The sequence below is a fragment of the Piliocolobus tephrosceles genome, chromosome X (assembly GCF_002776525.5).
Source record: "Piliocolobus tephrosceles isolate RC106 chromosome X, ASM277652v3, whole genome shotgun sequence".
Lineage (NCBI taxonomy): Eukaryota > Metazoa > Chordata > Mammalia > Primates > Cercopithecidae > Piliocolobus > Piliocolobus tephrosceles.
Window position 1 is genome coordinate 53872994 of NC_045455.1, and position 6944 is coordinate 53879937.

Here is a 6944-nt window from a genome sequence, read left to right on the forward strand (position 1 = left end):
AAAAAAAAAAAAAAAAAAAAAAAAAAAAAAAGGACAGCTTTACTATAAAATGCCCAATGCATTTTATAGTATTGGGCATTTTAGTGCTAACCTGAGTTAGGTCTTCTATCTAGAAATACAAAATATGTTTAATGATTAAGTGGTAACAAAATAACTGCTAAGCATTGATACTCAGTTCCTAACACATTTATTTATTCAGCATGCAGTTATCAATTCTGTTCCTATATACAAAAATAGAGAAACAATTGTAAACAAAACATAATCAATTCCTTCATGGTGTGGATCAAATATTTAGATTAATTAGGCCTAGGCCAATATTTTGATGTATTACTACAGTTTATTTTAAAATATACTAATTTATTTTCACAAAAATCTCAATATCTGAACTTATTTTACTTCATCCAATACTGCCCAGCTCAGACTTTGGGTTTTTTTCCGAGACCCAGAAAACTTTTTAAAAATTGTGTATTAGACATTTACAATTAGGTGAGCCACAAGAACAACAGATACAAGTTGCCAAAACTCAAGTCATTGTCTTACGAAGAAACCTTACTCCTTCTTTGGCATTCGAAGTTACGCTAAATAACGACACGCACCACCAGAAGCTAAGATGTCACCATCGATTCCTTCTAATTACCATAAGCCTAACACAGAATCAATCACCAAGTTCTACTAATATTGTATCTAATATTGTCAGAATAAAGCAGACAAAATATGTCTGCCTAAATGAAGGTGGGTAATGGATAGAGATGTAGAGATACAGAGAAAACCAACAGCAGATGTAAGAAACAAATATCTCATGTAATATTATAAAAAGAAACAAGTGTTATCGAAAATTTTTTAAATAAAATTGAGTAGTCTATTTTATGCAATTACAGAAACATACATATTAGAAAAAATTCAACTTTATTATGTAATTATTTCACTGCATGCTTTTTGACTTTTTAAAAATGAAAATATTTATTTTGTGTATTGAACTCATAATTTTAAGTTGCTTTGATTTATTTATTCTTAATCTTTTAGTTCAAGATAAAAGTGGAACAGAAGAGTAGATTTACATATTTTTTTTAAATGTCCTACTTTCAATGTTTGAAGACTCATAGCTACAGTGTTTCTGGTTTCTTGCTCAAGAGATGTGTTTAAAAATGACACAAAGCACTGTCTTTATTCATGCTTCTTTTCGGCATAATTGCTCTAAACAAAACATCTTTATCTTCTGTTTTTAGTTGTTAGGTCTTGGTTCCTGAGAAGAAAATAGTCTTTTTTACTAAGAGAACAAAGTGTTGTTTGTTATAAAGACTTCTTCAAATGAAGGGTCTCCTTTCTACTGCTTTTGTTGAAAAGTCCCTTTAATAGAAAATCCACTTATCCCTCCCTAAACAGATACTACTTTGGTTTTTTGAATGAACAACCCAAAAAAGTATGCAATATTTGTTTTCCCCTTAAACAAAGTATTTCTAGTAAGCATGTTATATTTACATTTTGATCTACATTACTAAGCAATTGCTCAAAAAATTTTTTTTGAAGAAAAGCTTCTTTGTAGGTTTAGCATAAAGTCTCTCAATATTTCAATCTGTGAATGAATAGATGGACAAATGAGCTTCTGTGAAATAGGTTGGCAGAAAAAGATACCTTACGTTTTTATGTTTTGTGCTAAGCCAATATGGCAATAGAGTATTATTTTGATAAACAAGAAGATATAAATGCCTCAGTTTATTCAACTAAAATAACATTGTCTTGCAATCTTTACATAAAAGAGGAAAATTATTGCTCGTTTCTTTCTCACTCTCTCTCTATATATGTGTGTGTAAATATATGTATATCTATATGTACATATATGTATATATTCCTATCTTTTTATCTATCTAATATTCACACATCACAAAACATGATGGAAGTTGATAAACACTGATTATGTAAATATATAAGAGTGTATACAGAAAACTAAACAAAATAGCTTTCTAACTTATATAGAACTTTTTTTTGTTTGCAATTCAGGTGTTATTTTCTTTCAGCATAGCTCAGCAGACTTAGGCATTTGCAGACTACACTCAGAGTAATGGAAGAAAGTGCAGTGGAAGGAAACATTTATCAAGTACCTATTTTAAGCTATTCACCAAGATAAGGGCTTCCACAGTTTGCATAAACTTGGTAACAACCCTGATGGATGTTAGACACAATCTCTATTTTTTTTTTTTTTTTGCAGTTCAGATAATTTTTGTTCCAGTAAACAATTCATAAAAGTTGTCACTGAAAGCACACCCTCACAAATAAAAATACTCTCACCAATGAATGCTCACCCTAACCTCACATGAGCACTGCCAACATTTTTATAGATCTAGAGACTCACCAACATATTTTGAAAATAAAGCATTCTATAGATATTGGTCAATACAAGTAAAAGTAGTCACTCTGAGAAATAATAGGTACAGATTTAACTTTGTCCCACGTAATATATGGCCCCCTTTTCCATGCTCGCTTTCACATCTGTGATGTATACATCCATCGCTCTCTCAGATTGTTAACACCTGGGCTGCTTTTAGCCTCCAGTTTGCCTCTTTCCAAGCAAAACTGTATTTCTTACAGAGTAGTCTTTCTATCATAGAAAGTTAACCATGCCACTCACCTGATTCAATCATTTCAATTTCTGTAAAGTACAATTAAAATTTCTTATCTCAGTGTAAATGGTTCTCCACGACGTCCCTTTTGCTTAACTGAGCTATCATTTTCTTTGTCGTTTCTTCCACGTAACCAACATTTAAATCTTATTAAAACCCATCTATATTTTTTAGATTAGTATCCTTTCTCACACCCTCCCCCTTTGTGATACTTTATCTAACTCTCTGTAATCCTTCAAGATTCCAATACTTTATGAATTTCCCTTTACTCCTTAAAGTGGTATTCTCTTATTTCTCTGTAATCCTTGACTCAGCCATAGTTCTTTTCACTTGGTATTTTCGTTGCTTTGTTATACCTTGCATATAATACCTCTACTTTAGTTTGCATGTTTTGGATTATATCTGGCAAACAGGACTATTGATATGTGTAATGAAATAGCTTCCGGAAAAGAACTCTACTTTGGGTAATGAGTTAGATAAAGCAAAAATTCTTCATTGTCAGAAAAAATATAGTGATTTTCTGCTCTGTTTCTTTCTCTGCCTCTCATATACATACTTCATCCTTCTGTTCAGATGCTAATCTCTGCAGATTCCATCTCTCAGGCTTAGTTTTCAGTAACTTCAAGTTAAGTTTGACAAAAAGGAGGCATCAGAAGAAGATAAAGGGGAAGAAGAGTATAGAGGACTGGAGTATATTATCCTCGTTTTCCTCTTGTCCCTTTTGGATGCTATTAACTTCCACTGTTGCAAGTGTTTGTGATGAATTCTCTTTCCTGCCAGGATCCGGGCTTTTAATCACTCAAATGTATTGCAGGGTTTAGTGATTGTTAGAAAACTGTATAGGAAAATTGAGAGCAGAAGGACAATAACTCAACACTGTGAGGAGCATTTCACCAAAGCTCAGTAAGATATTGGGGACACATGTAGCACTCTTTTGGTAGTCTCCTAGTGGAGCAAAACACAAAGGCCCTGCAATGCTGGTCACCTTGATACTGGAAACTGTACCCTTGGATCTTGCTTGCCTGAGAATATTTAGAATGGGAGCTGTGGTGCACACAGGAATTTGAATTCTGACTATGCCTGATGAGATAAGGTATTACATCAAAAGTGTTAAGAGATTGTGGAATATTTGAAATTAAACTTGAAGTCCTACAAAAGTTCTTCATACAAACTCTCCTACCTTCCTTTCTAATATACTTCTTAGATATGTATTTCAAGCATTCTTCAAGCTAATCACTACCAGCAAAGAATGTATAATGTTGACTATGAACTTCATTAGTTATCTAAAATAATATCACTTATTTTTGAAGAGATAAGGTAAGGGCCCTCCAAGAGTCTTAATTAAACTACAGAATTTAAGATGAGGCATATCACCCAGATGTTTAGAGATTTTCTTTTACATATAGTGAAGTTTTTGAAACAACATCAACACCATGTTAATCCTATTGTTATTGTTTCCTATGAAAGTGGACTGCTGCTCTAAAATCCTGTTGTGTTTTTGTATACACTAACGCTAATTATGAGTATTTTGTCATTTTTTGTTAAAGACATAGCAGATTTTTTTTTAAGTTTCTGCTCTTAAATTGTTACAGTGCTGATTTTTCAGTTACAACTACACAGTTTTCTTCAATTTTAATTTGTTACACTAGAAGTTATTCAGTAGATTCGTCAAGTACTAATAGCTGTGTTACTGATGCACTTGTTAGCTGTTGTTCGCACTCTGAAATGAGACTGCTGGTCTAGATTTTGACTCAATATCTTTAGCTTGAAAATTTATTTTCCCTTTCCCCTTTTTTCCTTTTTATTTATTCATTTATTTATTTTTTATTATACTTTAAGTTCTAGGGTACATGTGCATAACGTGCAGGTTTGTTACATATGTATACATGTGCCATGTTGGTGTGCTGCACCCATCAACTCGTCAGCACCCATCAATTCATCATTTATATCAGGTATAACTCCCCAATGCAATCCCTCCCCCCTCCCCCCTCCCCATGATAGGCCCCAGTGTGTGATGTTCCCCTTCCCGAGTTCAAGTGAGCTCATTGTTCAGTTCCCACCTATGAGTGAGAACATGCGGTGTTTGGTTTTCTCTTCTTGTGATAGTTTGCTAAGAATGATGATTTCCAGCTGCATCCATGTCCCTACAAAGGACGCAAACTCATCCTTTTTTATGGCTGCATAGTATTCCATGGTGTGTATGTGCCACATTTTCTTAATCCAGTCTGTCACTGATGGACATTTGGGTTGATTCCAAGTCTTTGCTATAGTGAATAGTGCCGCGATAAACATACATGTGCATGTGTCTTTGTAGTAGCATAATTTATAATCCTTTGGGTATATACCCAGTAGTGGGATGGCTGGGTCATATGGTACATCTAGTTCTAGATCCTTGAGGAATCGCCATACTGTTTTCCATAATGGTTGAACTAGTTTACAATCCCACCAACAGTGTAAAAGTGTTCCTATTTCTCCACATCCTCTCCAACACCTGTTGTTTCCTGATTTTTTAATGATTGCCATTCTAACTGGTGTGAGATGGTATCACATTGTGGTTTTGATTTGCATTTCTCTGATGGCCAGTGATGATGAGCATTTTTTCATGTGTCTGTTGGCTGTATGAATGTCTTCTTTTGAGAAATGTCTGTTCATATCCTTTCCCCACTTTTGGATGGGGTTGTTTGTTTTTTTCTTGTATATTTGTTTGAGTTCTTTGTAGATTCTGGAAATTAGCCCTTTGTCAGATGAGTAGATTGCAAAAATTTTCTCCCATTCTGTAGGTTGCCTGTTCACTCTGATGGTAGTTTCTTTTGCGGTGCAGAAGCTCTTTAGTTTAATTAGATCCCATTTGTCAATTTTGGCTTTTGCTGCCGTTGCTTTTGGTGTTTTAGACATGAAGTCCTTGCCCATGCCTATGTCCTGAATGGTACTACCTAGATTTTCTTCTAGGGTTTTGATGGTATTAGGTCTAACATTTAAGTCTCTAATCCATCTTGAATTAATCTTCGTATAAGGAGTAAGGAAAGGATCCAGTTTCAGCTTTCTACTTATGGCTAGCCAATTTTCCCAGCACCATTTATTAAATAGGGAATCCTTTCCCCATTTCTTGTTTTTGTCAGGTTTGTCAAAGATCAGATGGTTGTAGATGTGTGGCATTATTTCTGAAGGCTCCGTTCTGTTCCATTGGTCTATATCTCTGTTTTGGTACCAGTACCATGCTGTTTTGGTTACTGTAGCCTTGTAGTATAGTTTGAAGTCAGTTAGCGTGACACCTCCGACTTTGTCCTTTTGACTTAGGATTGTCTTGGCAATGCGGGCTCTTTTTTGGTTCCATATGAACTTTAAAGCCGTTTTATCCATTTCGGTGAAGAAACTCATTGGTAGCTTGATGGGGATGGCATTGAATCTATAAATAACCTTGGGCAGTATGGCCATTTTCACGATATTGATTATTCCTATCCATGAGCATGGTATGTTCTTCCATTTGTTTGTTTCCTCTTTGATTTCACTGAGCAGTGGTTTGTGGTTCTCCTTGAAGAGGTCCTTTACCTCCCTTGTAAGTTGGATTCCTAGGTATTTTATTCTCTTTGAAGCAATTGTGAATGGAAGTTCATTCCTGATTTGGCTCTCTGCTTGTCTGTTACTGGTGTATAAGAATGCTTGTGATTTTTGCACATTAATTTTGTATCCTGAGACTTTGCTGAAGTTGCTTATCAGCTTAAGAAGATTTTGGGCTGAGATGATGGGGTTTTCTAAATACACAATCATGTCATCTGCAAACAGGGACAATTTGACTTCTTCTTTTCCTAACTGAATACCCTTGATTTCTTTCTCTTGCCTGATTGCTCCCCTTTCCCCTTTTTTTTCCTGCTCATTTCTCATATATTTATCTTATCCTTTCTATCTTCCACTCCCTGTCTTTCTCTCTCTGGATGTCTTAAAAATAATTTTATATATAATGCATATTATTTAGATGCAGTCACAGCTTAAAAAAATGTTTTGTATATTAAGGCCATGTATGGAAGTTCATTCAACTAAAATGGTTATTGTTTATATAACAAAGTATTTTAACAGGCGCTTTCAAAGTCATTGTATTATTTGCTAATCAAAACAAACTCAACATAGATTTTATCATTTTACTTTTTAAAACTCAAAATAGTCATCTTTAAATTTTTAAATACATAATTCAGTATTATTGAACATTTTTCAATGGCTATTTATATGTATGTATTTATTTATTTTTGAGATAGGGTCTTGTTCTGTTGCTCAGGCTGGAGTGCACTGGTGCAAACATGGCTCACTGGAGCCACAACCTCCTGAAAACCA